Below are 16067 nucleotides of genomic sequence, written 5' to 3' on the forward strand. Positions count from 1 at the left end.
TGCACAAACAGAGTAGTAGATGACCCCGTCCCAAAGAACTGACAATCTCAGGGTATGTCTGCACTACCCACCAGATCGGTGGGCAGTGATCAATCCAGCGGGGGTCGATTTATTGCGTCTAGTCTAGACATGATAAATTGACCCCCAAGCACTCTCCCGTTGACTCACGTATGCCACTGCCGCGATAGGCACAGGCGGACTCGATGGGGGAGCGGCAGCAGTCGACTCACCACGGTGAAGACACCACAGTAAGTCAATCTAAATACGTCGACTTCAGCTACGTTATTCACATAGCTTAAGTTGCATAACTTAGATGGATCCCCCCCCCCCACAGCGTAGACCAGGCCTAAGTAGAGAAGAGAGGCACTGGGTGGGGGCAAAGGGGTATAACACAAAAGCAGAATGAACAATGTGAAGACAGCAACTGTTATGCTATTTCCACAATTATTGTTTTGGTTGGGGCAGGGCTGTTAGGAGGAGATAAGCTGAATGGAAAGCAAAGGGAGGGGATAGGGCAAAGGAGAAGAGGGGCAGGTGTGGAGTGAAGCTGAGGTGAAGAGTCTGAGGGAGGGGGAGGTTTGGAGCAAGCAGCCAATCAGCAAGGGGCAGAGAAAGTCCACTCAAAAGCTGTAGATAGTTCTCCAAATGTCCAGCCGTCCCTGTTCTGCTACATCTGGAATCCGTTGAACATCTCTGGCTGGCTCTTCTCTACAGTTCTCCCCCAAAGCCACACTGGGGACTTGGGAGGGAGGGAAAGGAGGCACCCACCTGGCTCCCAGTGCCCCCAGATTAGCAGGGTGTGTGCAGGGATCTCCCCTACTCAGCGCTGGGTCTAGGGGATGCTGTGTGTGTGTGTGTGTTGTTTCAATAGAGATAAAATCTGACATTGTCTGTTTAAGCCATACTCACAATTGTTCCAACCCTAGAGGGGACTGTCAGAAGTCAATAAATTGTCTTAAGTGTATTCTCCCCACAGGCTGTGGTAGTCCCTTAACTGTTGTTTTCATTTGGCATGAGGTGATCAAAAATTCGTTTTCAGAAGTGCAAGGTAAATTTTATTACTCTTTACATATAAAGAAATGATTCATTTATTTCAAGGTAAAATGTTATTAAATCAGAGTATATTTCCACTCTGAGGCTGCTGGAAAGTGCCAGTGTTTATCTTTGCTGAAATGTTATATTGTTGTATTCTGAGATTCATGGAACTTTGAACCCACCTTTCCTGTGTCCTGCACCTGGCAGGTAATTTGCAATGGTAATCTGCCACCAGGCCAAGATGACTTTTCATTGGAACAAGCTGTACAACTGCTTCAGGCTTACCTAGTGGAAACAGATTGATTTATCATGCATTGCTGATGTAAAGTCAAGGTAAAATTTAGTGTATATGGTTAGAGTAACCAGACTTTTTTACCTTTCTTTAGCATGAAGGCTGCCATCTGGTTAGACATTATGGAGATTGGATAGGCCTACTTATTCTTCCTGCATTTTGTTTGTTTTGTTAGCTACTCCAGGCTTTGATACAAGCAATAATTTATTCATAGCTTCATAGATCTTAAGGCCAAAAGGGACCATTCTGATCATCTAGGCAGACCTCCTGCACAATTCGACTTGGCAGAATGTAATTTTTTATATATAATTTTTACAGATAATAGTTTATTTTAAGTGTTTTTTTAAATCATCAATTTAAATGTTCACAGTCATGCAAAATTATGGGTTTTAAGCATTTTCTCATTTTCATAGGTTTATATTTTCACAGCTGAAGGAAAATATAGGCGTGTCAGATAATTCTTTTTTAATGACAGTAGATGTTGAAATTCAAACAGTTAAAGCTTTGTAACCATTCAAATACAAATTGTCAACATTCCATGTCAAAACATGCATAATACAGACCATAAAATGTCACCTAGTATGCTCTGCAGCAAGCCTATGATTTCTGACTGAGTTACATCTTCTCGTCCTGAAAGACATCCAGTCTTGATATAAAAAACCTCACCACATGCCAAGGTAAGTTGTTCCAATAATTAATTACCTTCACTGTTAAAAATTGACACTTTATTTCTAGTTTGAATTTTGTCTAGCTTCATCTTCCACTTATTGGCTCTCATTATGCCTTATTCTGTTGGATTAACAAGACATCTATTATCAGACTATATAGTTGGGATGCCCTCTCAGTCAGGAATGGGTGTACTGGATAATAGGAGACTTTAAAAATCTAAGGCTCTCGAGCCCACAGACCAGATTTCAAGGGCATTAAACAAAATAGTGCATGATTGGGCCTTCTTTGCTTGCAAAGAGACAGCACCTTGCAGGGTTGAAGTCCATGTGAGTTGCCAAGTGCCCAACACCTTTGAAAATCAGGTTATTGTATATGTGTGTAAATTTGATATAGGAACCTTACTTTAGGCCCCCATTTTAAAAAATCTTGACCTGATCCTGCAACTGTATCTGTGTAACAATACCCTTGGGCCCATTGACTTCAATGGGCTTCATGCATGTGCATGTGTCCACCTGCACAGCTCTGATTGCAGTATTGAGCCAATGGGAGGAAGTAGATCTATGGGCATGGAAGAATCTAAGGGACATCTTAAATTAAGGTGAAACAGATCTCAGTTCCTGTGGAAAAGAAGAAAGCAAAGGCTCAAGATATTGCCAAAGTGGTCAAATAAGGGACTATTCAAAAAAAGATGGGGTCTCACCCTTTGACCCCCAAAATATATTTTTCTGGAAAAGAGTAGTAGGGAGGAAACCAAAGAAGAATATTAAGACTTGGCTAAGCCTTGATGGGAAAGGGACAAAGAACAGCAAAGACGCATACTAAGTTAACACTAGCCAAAGGGGTTAAATGTAACAGGAATGTTCACCAGGAATATTTCACCAATACTATCAGAGAAAACCAGGAACTATGAAGAAAGCAAACAAAATGGGGGATGTGATTAATGTCCACTAAAAGTTCAAACACTGCAAAATTCAGGCCCAGCTAAAGTATTAAACACCCCAAAGGTTTGGCTCAAGGGGGGTTAGTTCAACCCATTACTGACTAGTTGTGAAATGCAGATCCAGAGTTGGATTTAGATTCCAAGCTGCCCTGAATTGAGGAGTATGTAGCCCCGTCTCTATTTTTCCTATTAAATCTGTTTTAACAGGAAAAATAAAGAGAAGCAGTTTGGACAATTAAGACTAATGAAAAGCTTGTAAAAATAGCTACCGATAAAAAGGAAGCAAGGGAATACTTGGGAAATGTTAACGTACACAAAACAGCAAGAAAAGGCAAACATACGCTGAATAACATGGAAAAATATCCTGGCAGTGAGATATACAGGACTGTGGGGAAGTGAAAGGAGCCCCATTGCTTGTGACATTTAAAACTAGACTGGACAGAGCACTACAAAATGTACTGCAGGGAACAATTTTTTATTGGCTGGGGCATTGATTGGATGACTTAATAGATCATTCCCATATCTGATTTCTATTAGTCTAGGATTCCCAACTGTCTTTTGCTTCCAAAACTCATCCAGTCTCTGGTTTCTTTCCTTAATATTGACTAATAGTGCTTTACCAGTGGCCTATTCACACTTCACTTTAGTTTTTATTAAAATTAAATAAATAAATTGGCAGCAGATTAAAGCTTTCCATTTAGCATTCCTTGTAAAAAAGAGAAAGTAAAAATGTCTGAAAGTGCAGCTGAAGCATTAGTGAAAGCTCCACCTAGGCAAATGCTACTGAATTTAACCCCCCCCCCCGCCTTTTAAAGAAATTAAATTGTTGTCTCTGGATGGCTTGGAGGATTTATAATTAGGTATAAACTCTCACTTCTAGGTCATCTATCGGTCTGTCTTTGTGATCAAAGTTTGCTACCATATGGTAGTTGTTTAGCCTATATTCTATGTAAAATGAACTGGTTTCAGTTCTAATTATATACTTTCTATAATGTGTACTTCTGGAGTGTACTTCATCTGTAGGTTAAAGCCTATTTCAAACCTGTCTTATTCACACCTGTTTTATTGCCTTCAAGAAAGAAAAATACTCATTTTTTGAACATATTCTTAAAGTGTGGATGGTCGAACCTTCAAAAGGTAGAGCATGGGGTCCATGGGGCAACTATCCAAACTATCTGAGCCTCTAGAGTCTACAAGTTTTGGATAGCAATCTTGTGAGAACAATATTTCTAATGAATTTTCCAGCACTTCTGCTTCTGGTCCTAACTGGAAATGCCATGAGAGCATCTGCTGTTGTGGGAACTCAGGTTCCTCAGTTCTGTTCCTGACTGGAACTTGGAAGTGGAAAAACAGGTATCCAAATTTTTCAAAAAAGGTTTTGATTTGCATTTGGCTGTAAGAGCAGGTGAAGATTGGGACTTGGGGTGGATTCTTATTTTATTAAATAAAATACCCCCATGTTGACACTACAACAAAACATTCTTAAATATGTAGCAGGTGCTATGTGCACTGTTGGATGACTCCGTTGTGGATGTTGAGCTGTCTTTGTAGGTCTTGCATTCACATTTTAGTGCCTAGCTGAACTTGAATTAATATGCAAACTAGATACTATCAATTTAGGCTTAAATAGAGACTGAGAATGGCTGAGCCATTACACACATTGAATCTATTTCCTCATGTTAAGTATCCTCACACCTTCTTGTCAAACTGTCTGAAATGGGCTATCTTGATTATCACTACAAAAGTTTTTTTTTCTCCTGCTGACAATAGCTCATCTTAATTAATTAGCCTCTTAGAGTTGGTAGGGAAACTCTCTCTTTTTCATGTTCTCTGTATGTATATATATATATATCCTCACTATATGTTCCATTCTATGCATCCGATGAAGTGGGCTGTAGCCCACAAAAGCTTATGCTCAAATACATTTGTTAGCCTCTAAGGTGCCACAAATACTCCTGCCTTTTATAGCGTACCTTTGACTGACATGTTAGCAACCCAAATAGACGCAGAGTACATTAGGATGAATGGGTCCCCTAGTATGCTTCTGAGTATGCTACCTTCCCTGATAGGTGAACTTCATCTAGGATGAAATATGTCCAAGGGTGGGGATTCCAAACCTTTTTGTTATGATGTGCAATATTTTCAAGTTCAAAACTCAGTTTGTAAAAACTAGTTTTCTCTTTATAAAATATTCCATGTGTAAATGCAAATACCAAACCCACTCAAACTGGAAAAAACAAGCAGATTGCATGTCTTAAGCTTCAAGCTTTTCCAAACCATTACAATGGTACTTGTTTTAAATATAATGATGGGTTAATAACCCCTCAGTAGAACTCGAAGCTAAGTAAATGTGTAAAAAAACCTGCATACATTTGGATTCCGATTAAGACTGATCATAAGGAACAGGAGACCATCATGAAAAAGTGGAGTGTATTTTGCAGCGGGGAGGAGTTGAGGATGCCTGAGAACAGGCTAAAGAGCAGAACACAGTGGAGATTGAACTGAGAGAGCTAGATTAAAGATAAGATATTATGTTTGGATCAAAAGGATATTTGGGTTAGAGAACTGGAGAAGAATCAAGCTGGAGGCAGTTATCTGGGGAAAGGAGAATATAGTTTGACATACGCTTGTAGGGGAATGGAAAAAATAACCTTAATTTATTGTATTTGTTCCTATTTTTTATATTAACCACTCTAAATTTTAAAATGGTTTCATGAGTTATTTGGATACCTTTTTTAATAATAAACTAGCAGTTTGATGTACCAAATAGCCTTGGACTGAGTTACTAAGAAAACTTCAGTGTTCAATAGTCTTCAAAATATCTAACCTTCTAAGTGTGGTCTAGTGATTGGACATTAAACTGTTGCATAACCCTCCAACTAGAACATAAGAACAGCCGTACTGGGTCAGACCAAAGGTCCATCCAGCCCAGTATCCTGTTTACCAACAGTGGCCAATGCCAGGTGCCCCATTGGTAGTGAACCTAACAGGTAATGATCAAGTGATCTCTCTCCTGCCGTCCATCACCACCCTCTGACAAACAGAGGCCAGAGACACCATTCCTTACCCATCCTGGCTAATAGCCATTAATGGACTTAACCTCCATGAATTTATCCAGTTCTCTTTTAAACTATTGGGGGTAAAAGGTCAAGTTTTCCTATAAGTGACTGTTACAGGGTTTCTTACCCTTTTTCCTGAAGCAATTGGTACTGTCCACCGCTTGAAGCAAGATACTGGCCTGTATGTATTCTTATCAGTGTAAGTAATCCACGCATTGTCTAAGAAGACACCATGTTTGTTTTATGGCATTTATATTTGGCAGATTTTACAGGTGGAAAATAAGTTTTTTAAAGTTGCATCTGATTAAATTATAGAAGCAGAAGCACGTACCCTGTCAGCAGCTTTGGCATAATTTACTATTGACTTTAATGGCAGTTCTGAACGTGGACTGAAGATAGCACATGACCCTCTACAAGTTAGCTTTTCCATGGAAGTATCTTACACTACAGCCATGTGCATTGGCAAGAGCACCAGAATAAGTAGAAAAAATAATATTGCTGTTGTAAGAGGTACAATAATGGGTCTTAGTTCATAATGCAATCATCCCACAGTGTTATATTTATGTTTTACTTGTAACTTTAGAAATCGTAAGTAGGAAAGAATGTTCCCATTTAAAGACCACAAGCAGGGAACAGTTGATGGAAAGGAAGAGGAGCTGAAGTGGCATGATAAACATGGAATTGACCTTCATGAATTAAAAGATATGTTATGAAGGAAACGCAAGAAAAGAGATGTACAATTTGTTCCTCTAGAAACAAGGCTTTGCATTCATTGGTATTCAGCAAACCTTCTTTCATTTACACCTGTTTTACACCAATAACGCCTGAACCTGCACTGCTGTGACCAAGGTGACTCAAGGTAATGCACAGTGAATAAAAGGACTGAGACCCGTGCTTAAAGGTTAGCAAGATGAGTTTACTCACTTCATCCATATCATTGTTGTCTGTGGGTAGTATATTTAGAAAATTCCAAGTGTGAACTTAAACTGCTATATATGGATGAGTGTATTGGATAGTCATATTTCAACATTGGTTCACTTCATTTTTATCTATAACTCTGTTACATAGATTTAGAAGTGGAAAAACAAACGTCTGCCATCTGCTCTGCTATTTACGATGATTTCTCTAATTCGGTCCAATTAACTTGCTGTCAATGATTAAATGTAATAGGTAATAATAACTTGCCTTCATCATTACCATCATTATTATTAGCTCATTGATTGCAATAATTTCAAAAATTGCCCATCAGAATAAAATATGTTTAGCACCTGGTTTGTCTTCAGGAACATCTGCTCTAAATGTGTGATATATGTGGAATTTAATGTCTCTTGATCTGAAAAGGAAGCAAATAATCCTTACTTTGGAGTCTGTGCTGGCATGAATTTATCATTGGATGTGAAGATCAAATAAAAATCAATCTAAAATTTGCTGCTAGATTTGCAGAACTGTCAAAAAGGAATGGAGCTGTAGTATATTCACCATCTTGAGGTTTTTTGTCTAGCAGGTTAAGAGTCCTGTTCAGATTATATGAATATATGTGCCAGTGTCTTGCAATGAAATGTGCACATAGATGAACTAACATTACATACTTAGGGAAACGCAGATCCTAACAATCTGATTGTTGCTTGTCCATAGACAGAAGCTTCCCTTCTGAATCCTCTGGCGTGGCTCCCCTATCCTTCTTTGGAGACTTGCATACAAGTCTAATATTGATTGGTTGCACACAGGTCATGCAGGTCCCATCTCACCTCCCTGTACACAGAATGCAGTAAACAGAAGTGTGATATTCATTTCCCTTATGATCTTCAGCATGCAGGTCAAATCCCCATGTATTTCCCCACAGATGGCTGTTAGCACAAATTCTCAAAAAGAACGAGGCGTACTTGTGGCTCCTTACTTCCATACAAACTAGGTGACATTTGTCTACACTGAACTGTATTTGTCCTCTACTATACTTGCCATGTGCTGTTAGGTCAAGTGTTGGGTTACTTGCAGTCACTGTAATGCAATTCTGGTTTTTCCCACAAGCATATGGAAATGCCATGCAATAAATACTGTCTGGAACAGCTCACAACAGACACTAAGACAGCTAATGATTCTTCAGACTTTAAGAATGTCAACTAGCTCCCCTTCCCACACTGTCTTTCCTTGAGCATTATGAATAAAGGGAACCTAATTCTGTCCTGATTTACATTGTCCTCAATGGACAAATCAGGACAAACTTTGGATATATTATATTTTGAAAATATATAGTTATGGTTTGAGTTCTTTTAAATTTCCCCTTAGAAATAATCAGGAGCAGGATCTTATTTTCTCTAACACCTAAAAAAAACAAATCTCAATTTATAATTCTTGAAAACTAGAAAATTTGGAGACAACTAATAAAAAGTCTGGCTGTTATTTACACACTAACCCTCTTCTTTTTTGGCTTGCCAAATTTGAGAAGCATTAATTCTGTTTGAGTATTTCTGTGTCTACAAATGTTTGAACCACACTTTTTAAAAATCACTCTAGCTCAGTCTTGGAAGAACAAGTAAGGCTTTCGCTGGTCTCACCCCTCTTCTACCATTTCATTGCCCATTTTCTCAGATTTTGACATCTGGAATGTAAATTAGATTTTTTTTTAAATTGTGTTTTATCAAATTTTCATTATTTGGCTATATAACAAAATGCAGATTGGTAAGGTAATGCTTATTCTGGGTGATTATTTCACTGGGTAAGTGGCGTAATGTCTTCAGGAAATTTAGTAGTCTAGCCCTTCAAACCTCTGATTTTTTTCCCCCTGTGGTCGTTCCTAAGAAATACTGAACCACTAGAAACTGAACAACTTCTGCATGTTATTTCATTGCTTTCTTTAACATGAAATGTAAAAAATTTCTCAGCAGACATGCTGATTAGTTTGTCTGTAGATACTGACTTAAAATCCTTACAACACTACTGTGAGGTTCATAGGTGTTATCCTCCATATTTCACAGGTTGGGAAACTGAGGCATGAAGAGTCCATGATTTGCCCAACTCAGGAGTTCCTGGCTTCTAATCTTGTGCTCAGACTGTCACAAGTTTTACTTTCTGTATAATGGACCAGATTCTTAGCTACTGTAAATCAGCATAGCTCCATTGAAGGCTCCTCATCACAGGGGAGGATCTTGCCCAGTACATTTAAGAACTCCCTGAAGTTTACTTTACCACGTCTTCTTTTTGTTAATAGATGTAGGGTGTTTTAAAAACAGCACCGTCCTCATGCAAATCCTGCTGAAGCAGGAGAGTCACCTCACAGTTACCCACTTACTCCTCCTGCTCCTTTGCCGCTGCCTCCTCCAGAGACCCAGAGATCAAATAATCAGATGCAGAAATAAAATGTGGGTCTCTTTTACAGTAGTGCAGAGTAGCAACTACAAGGTCAACAGCCAGTCTACAGTGTCTGCACTCTTTGGGCCTGATTCTCTTCTTACACTGCTGTAAATCAGGAGTAATGCCATTGAAAACATTTCACTTACACCAATATATAACAGTGAGTGAGTGCAGAATTCAGCCCCTTCTGAGCACTTAACCTTTGTCCATCAGCTTTTCTATTGGGTTTCTCCTAGAGCTGGTCAAAATTTTTCGGTCTAAACTGTTTTTTCAGTAAAAAATTGGGTTTACACCTGTATAATTTTTTCCATTTTGCATCAAAATTTTGATTTAAAGAAAGTGAAAAAGACATAATATCTTTATTTGGCTATGCTGCTGAAACATCTCATGGGAGTTGTAATTCCATTGTTTCATGTCCCCATTTTCCTTTATGGGCTGATCTCCCCAGCTGGACTACATCTCCCTTAATGCACCGCTTTCCTTTTCCCAACATGGGGGGACCCACATACATTACGGGTGTCAACGGCCATGGTGAGTTATGGAGTCTAACCAGAAAACCCAGTCTATATAAGAGAATGGGAGCATGAGGCATCAGAACTACAATTCCCATGAGGCACTGCAGAAGTATTTCTAAATCAAAATATTTTGGTTTTCAGACAATTTCTCAATTTGTCAAATTCTCAAATGTTCTCAATTTTTTTCTGAAAAAAATCAAAATTTTCTGTGGAAACTTTTTTGTTTCTAGGGGAAAAAACAAAACATACACCTTATTTCCCAACCATCACTGGTTTATCAGAGTAATTCTCCTTTTCTGCAATGAGACTAATCTCTTAAAATTTCCTCCTAGCAAATGTAGTGAGAAGGATTATCTTGTGAATGACTTGGGACTCAAAGGAGGTGGGTTCTGTTCCCAGCCCTGTGTGACTATGGGCAAGTTTCTTAATCTCTTTGTTTCCATTCCTCGCTCTATAACATGGGTATAATTAAACAGTGGGTTTTTTGTGAGGCTAATTAAGATTTTTGAAGTGCTTTGAAAGCTGGGGCTGTAAGGAACTAGAGAAGAGTTAAGTATTATCCAGCAGGAAATATTTCTAGCCTACTGGCTACAGAAGGAAATCTCAATAGCTGTGGACCCTCAGTGCATTCATAGTTATATTTAGAGCTGGTTTTAATGGGAAAAGTCCACTTTTGTTGAGAATTTCTGTCCATCTATATTACATAGGTAATGAGGCTGCTCATGCTTCAGGGCATATGCCAATTTATAACAAGTGTCAGGAAGGGATCTGTTTTTTTGGATCATGTTTGAACCCTTAATGTTTTTATCATTGTTAATAGGAACATTATTGAAATCAGCAAATGAGTACCAATTAAGACTGACACTTTTCACTTATTCTATTGACAGTAGGGGAAAAAAATGGTTGGTGTTAGGTCTGGTTGGAAAACAACAATTCTGTTTCACGGAATACTTTGAAGTTTTGAAATTTGTTTTTGTTTTATTGCAGAACAAAAAGGGATCTTCCAGAAGGGATCACAAAGCAAAAGAGACTCCCTATAGCCTGGCAGTTAGGGCACTGGCTGAGGATCTAAGAGACCCAGGTTTAAGTGCCTGCTCCAAATCAGGCAGAGCAGCCGTCCTTTTGGGGCCAGAATAGTAGAATTTTCAAATTTTTGTTGAAAAAGAAACAATTTTTTTTCCATGGAAAATGTAGACAAGGGATTTTTTTTTCATTTTCATCAACATTTTCTGTAAGAAAAGACACTTTTCCAACCAGCACTGGTTGCGCGCCCTGCTCTGCCTGATCTGGAGTAGTGGCTTGAACCAGAGTCTGACACCAACTTGAGCAAAGTCCTAACCAGCAGCTTGTAGCTACACTATTTTTGCTCGTGTAACACTGACAGACCCCGGTTGTTGTTGGGCAGGATCAAACTGGGGACCTCTGGAGCTTAGTGCATGAGCCTCTACTGCAGGGATCGGCAACCTTTGGCAGGTGGCTCGCCAGGGTAAGCATCCTGGCGGGCCGGGCCGGTTTCTTTACCTGCCGCATCTGCAGGTTCGGCCGATCACGACTCCCACTGGCTGTGGTTCGCCGCTCCAGGCCAATGGGGGCTGCGGGAAGCACTGGCCAGCACATCCCTTGACCCACGCTGCTTCCCGCAGCCCCCATTTGCCTGGAGTGGCGAACCATGGCCAGTGGCCGAACCTGTGAACGTGGCAGGTAAACAAACCTGCCCAGCCCGCCAGGGTATTACCCTGTCGGGCGGTGTGCCAAAGGTTGACGATCCGTGCTGTATTGCAAGAACTAAAAGCCAGCTGGCTGTTAGCTAAGGATGTAGAGCAGACTCTTTTTATTTCTCTCTAAGTGGTCTTGGTGCCACTAGATAGGACACAACACCACACCCAGAAGGTGTGTGGGTTACACTGGCACCTGAGAAAACTTCAACAAAATTGTTGTCAACATTCATACATTTAGACAGAAAAGGGTTTGTCACTTTTTTTCCCAACCAGGTCTAGTTGGCATATTGAGGTCCCATTGGCCTCAATGTTAAGCCAGTTAGGAAAAGCCCAGCCCGCCCATTAGGTTCCCTCACCATTATGCTCAAACACTGCAACTGGCATACCTGGAAATTGGACCTGACAGTCCAAGGGCCCAAATGTCTCACTAGTATAAAACCCTAGTCCTTCTAACAGTGAAAGGGAAGTCTTTCCATAGACTTCAATAAGAGTTAGATCAACATTTAAATCAGACATTACACCAGTTTGAAAGGTGAATCGGGCTCAACAAGTCTGTTCTAAAGAAGGAATGTTATGGAATTCCCAGAGAAGCATATTTTGGCTGCCAAAGAAGGAAGATTATCTTTATGTTATTGTGAAATGCCTCCAGTATGACCTATTCAGTTTTCAGTATTTCAGTTCAACCCCTATGTATTTTTTGTATCTGTGCACTGCAAGCTTTGTTAAAAATCCACAGCTGTTTACTGTGTTGATTTTTTTCAGTACATTTTCCACATAATCCCCTGATTTTTTTCCCTCTGATTAGCAGTGTTGAGGGACTATTACAGTAAGCACAAACTCCCTTGACTGGTTACTCACTCCCAGTCCAATACATTTATATTTGTCATCACTGAACTGTGTTTGTCATCTACTGGCTTCTTACCTAAATAATTCACAGTCTTCTGAATATGGCTGATTTTTTCCCCCTCCTCATTGTGTTTTCTGCCTCTGTTTCCAATATTTTCTGAAATCAAACTTGATTTGGTTAGTGCTCTGTATGAAGAATTCCCATTAATTCATTGGAGATCTGTTCATGGAGCACTTACAGGATCAGATCTTCCAAAGAAATCGGAGGCAAAATTCAGAGCTGGGGTCAGATCATCAGCTGGTGTCAATTAACATAGTTCCATTGACTTCAATGGAGCTAAGAAGGTGGACCACAATATGTTATGTGGCACAAGATACATTCCCTTAGATTTGACCACTTACTGCCTCATCTAAAGCTTGTTAAAACCAATGGAAGTCTGTTGTGAGTTACACCATCTTAGACTCTCTTGGTCAGTTAGCTATGGACCGCATTCAGTTGTGAGGTATAAGGGTATGTGTGAGAGTGTGAGTTAAATGTTGAAAATGAGTCTAAGTGAGGAAGTCCAAGGAACTGTAGAGTGTGTCTGAGTTTTATTATTTGTACTATAATAGTTCATAGAGGCCTCACTCCTGAATAGGCCCAATGTGCTCTGTACAAACACATAGCTAGATATGTTCCCTGGTCCAAAAAGCTTACAGTCTATACTGAGATAAAACTCAGAAGGAGGGAAGTGGGAAGGGTGCCTGTGGTTGTGGAAGTAAGAACATTTGCTCACGTACGTTTGTTCTTGCTCAACTTGATGGTTCCAGGTCAACTTATATTTTAAAAATAAATGAAATGAGCTAGATTGGTGTCATGTACATCACATTATGATGGGAAGATACTAGTAATACCAGCTTATACTCCACTCTAGATTCAGTTAACATTGGGACCTTCATTTTAAATAACTTCATTCTAATAATATATCATAGCTATATTGTACATAGAAGACCACCTAAAACACACCCCTGAGCTTCCCTACTTGTAGACCGTTTGCAGCCTACAACCCTTTTTCATATTCATAAGCCAATTTTTGTACACCATCCTATTTTGCCTTCTGTTTCATTCATTTTGCTGTGAACATTAACTATGTTTCCCTTTTCCTATCATGCTTGTGATGCCTTCAAGGAACTCCAGCAGATCAGGTCTATCATTTATTTAATATAGGACTTTATAGTTAAACATAACCTGCCTGATTCCATGCTGCTGACACTTAACCAAACTGCTTTCCCAGGTGTTCTTCCCACCACATACTTTAAAGTTTCCAAGGCATCCCCTACAACAGATGTTAAACTCACTGGTCTCTAGTTTCTTGGTGTTTAATCTCTTGACCCTTTTTAGGCTAATGGAGTTTTACTTGCCACTTTCTAATCATCAGGCATGTCCCCCTCCTTTCTAAGAGTGTAATGTTAATTTCACGACCTTTCTTAAAGCTCATGAAAACATTTTAAATAAATTCTGGTTTTAACTATACGCTATCTGGCTTCCCTTTGTCTCTGGAAAATTGATCCATAGCTTAGTCAGGGCTTCATCCCACCTTCTTCCTCTAAGACAAAGGGAAAATGACTGTTTAACAGCTTTTATTCCCCGGTGCTCCAGATAAAAGCTCCATTTGCACACTGGAAAAATGTGGCTGAAAAAAAAAGGCAGTTCTCATACACTTTGCTATTCTCTGTGGGATCTAAGCATTCCCAGCATTGCCATAGAGATATGAAGACAGACCAAAAAACCATGAGTTTGACATAAAAGTTATGAGCTAACCATAACTGGTAAGGACAGGGGCGTTGCACAGGAAGAAAAAGGTTCAGAGATGCTAGAACAACTACTATTGAGTTCCCCTTTCTCCTTGATCTCCTTAGTGACAGAACCAGGTGCTTCCCAGGGACCTGTTGCAGCAAAACACTTAAGCATTAAGCTGTGTTCAACTGTAAGCATCTGAGTAGTCTTACATGCTTAAGTGCCTTGCTCAGTTGAGATCCATGTTCTTAGGGTGATTGAAAGCACAGTGGTTGGTATACCTTTTTGACTTCACCATCTCTCTAGCTCCTTCTAGCCACTAATTCATTGTAAAGACTATCCTTTAGAGCTGTTTGGAAAAATGTTTCTTCCTCCCCACCCCACAGAATATTTTGTTAAAACAAATACAATGTTTTGTTTTAATTTTTAACAGAATTTTGACTTTTCATCAAAATCATTTTTTTCATTGTTGGCAGCCAAAATTTCAGCCGAAAACTGGGAGTTTTCAAGGAAAGCAGACACTTTCTATGAAAATTTGTTTAGTCAACCCCCCCATTTTCCATAGAAGAAACCCCAATTTTCCATTAAAAGTAGGTCCTATTGACTACAGCTGGATTTGTAGATGCTCAGCACCTCAGACTTAAGCTCTAAGTATGCCAGTTCAAAAAATATCTTTTCTGTGACATATGTCAGCAGCATATCTGGGACCAAGACATGCTCAGGAGAATATGGAGATGAGTTAAAGTTAGACACATTGACTTCAGTGGTGGGTTCACAGGTTCTAAATTGGGATAGAATTTGACTCTTGATTTTTAATTAAAAACAACCTCAGACTGGAGTTTTACTGATGCTAAAGTTCTATGATTTTAGAATCATTTTGGGGAAAGGAAAGAGCTAGGCAACACTTGCAAGCCACTTAGATGCTAGCATTTTTAAGCAAGAATAATCTAAGAAACAAATATTGCTTTAAGAGTTTGAAGGGTTTGGTCAGTTTGGAACCCACACAAAAACCAAAGGTTCTAGATCAGGGATCGGCAACATTTGGTATGCGACCCATCAGGGAAATCTGCTGATGGGCCAGGACGGTTTGTTTACCTGCAGCATCTGCAGGTTCAGCTGATCACATCTCCTACTGGCCGTGGTTTGCTGTTCCAGGCCAATCGGGGCTGTGGGAAGCGGCGCGGGCCGAGGGATGCACTGGCTGCAGTTTCCTGCAGCCCCCATTGGCCTTGAACGGCAAACCATGGCCAGTGGGAGCTGCGATCAGCCGAACCTGCAAATGCCACAGGTAAACAAATCGTCCCGGCCCGCCAGCGGATTTCCCTGATGGGCTGGGTGCCAAAGGTTGCCAATCTCTGCTCTAGATTGAAAGTAGATCTTGAAAATCTTGTTTTAAGTCCTGTTTCAGAAAGGCAAAAATAAGTAGTCTTTTAGTAGTCCTAGTAACAGAGAAATAATTATTTTCAAACTAGAATAGTTGTTTGCATTGTGCAGATATCTAATAAGAAATGAAAGTAGGGGAGAGAATCAAAGTGAGTGCCTAAGATACACTATGTTTAGATTACCTGTTGGATTTGTGTAATGATGCAAAACAGATACCATGGGGATGAATGTGATCTATATTGCTCGACAGACAAATAGGCTCAAAGTTGTACATGGATTTTATAATAGGTAGAATATGCCCAGCAAAATCTCAAAGAAAGCTGCATGGCCTGAAGAATTTACAGTCCAGAGGTGTGAATGGTACCGCACAGTAAACAAAGAGCAACATGTGGATGTTAGCCTGAGACTGGTTTTTTTTTGGAGCGGGTTTATTTTTAGAAGTCATTTGAAAAAGAGAAACTGAAATGGGGAAATTTAGCATA

The 16067-nt window shown here is 39.7% G+C and overlaps 1 long non-coding RNA gene across 2 annotated transcripts in view; it reads right to left on the bottom strand.

The window, feature by feature from the left end:
• Window positions 1–16067, bottom strand: part of LOC123367452 — a 73288-nt gene that overhangs the window by 15338 nt on the left and 41883 nt on the right. Inside the window, exon 5 of one of the 2 annotated variants that reach the window (XR_006578473.1) lies at window positions 1218–1320. The exons of the other annotated variant lie outside the window; for it this stretch is intronic. This is a non-coding gene — a long non-coding RNA (uncharacterized LOC123367452). The remainder of the gene's footprint in view (window positions 1–1217; window positions 1321–16067) is intronic. 2 annotated transcript variants of the gene reach the window in all.

This window comes from Mauremys mutica, chromosome 3 (assembly GCF_020497125.1).
Source record: "Mauremys mutica isolate MM-2020 ecotype Southern chromosome 3, ASM2049712v1, whole genome shotgun sequence".
Taxonomy (NCBI): domain Eukaryota; kingdom Metazoa; phylum Chordata; order Testudines; family Geoemydidae; genus Mauremys; species Mauremys mutica.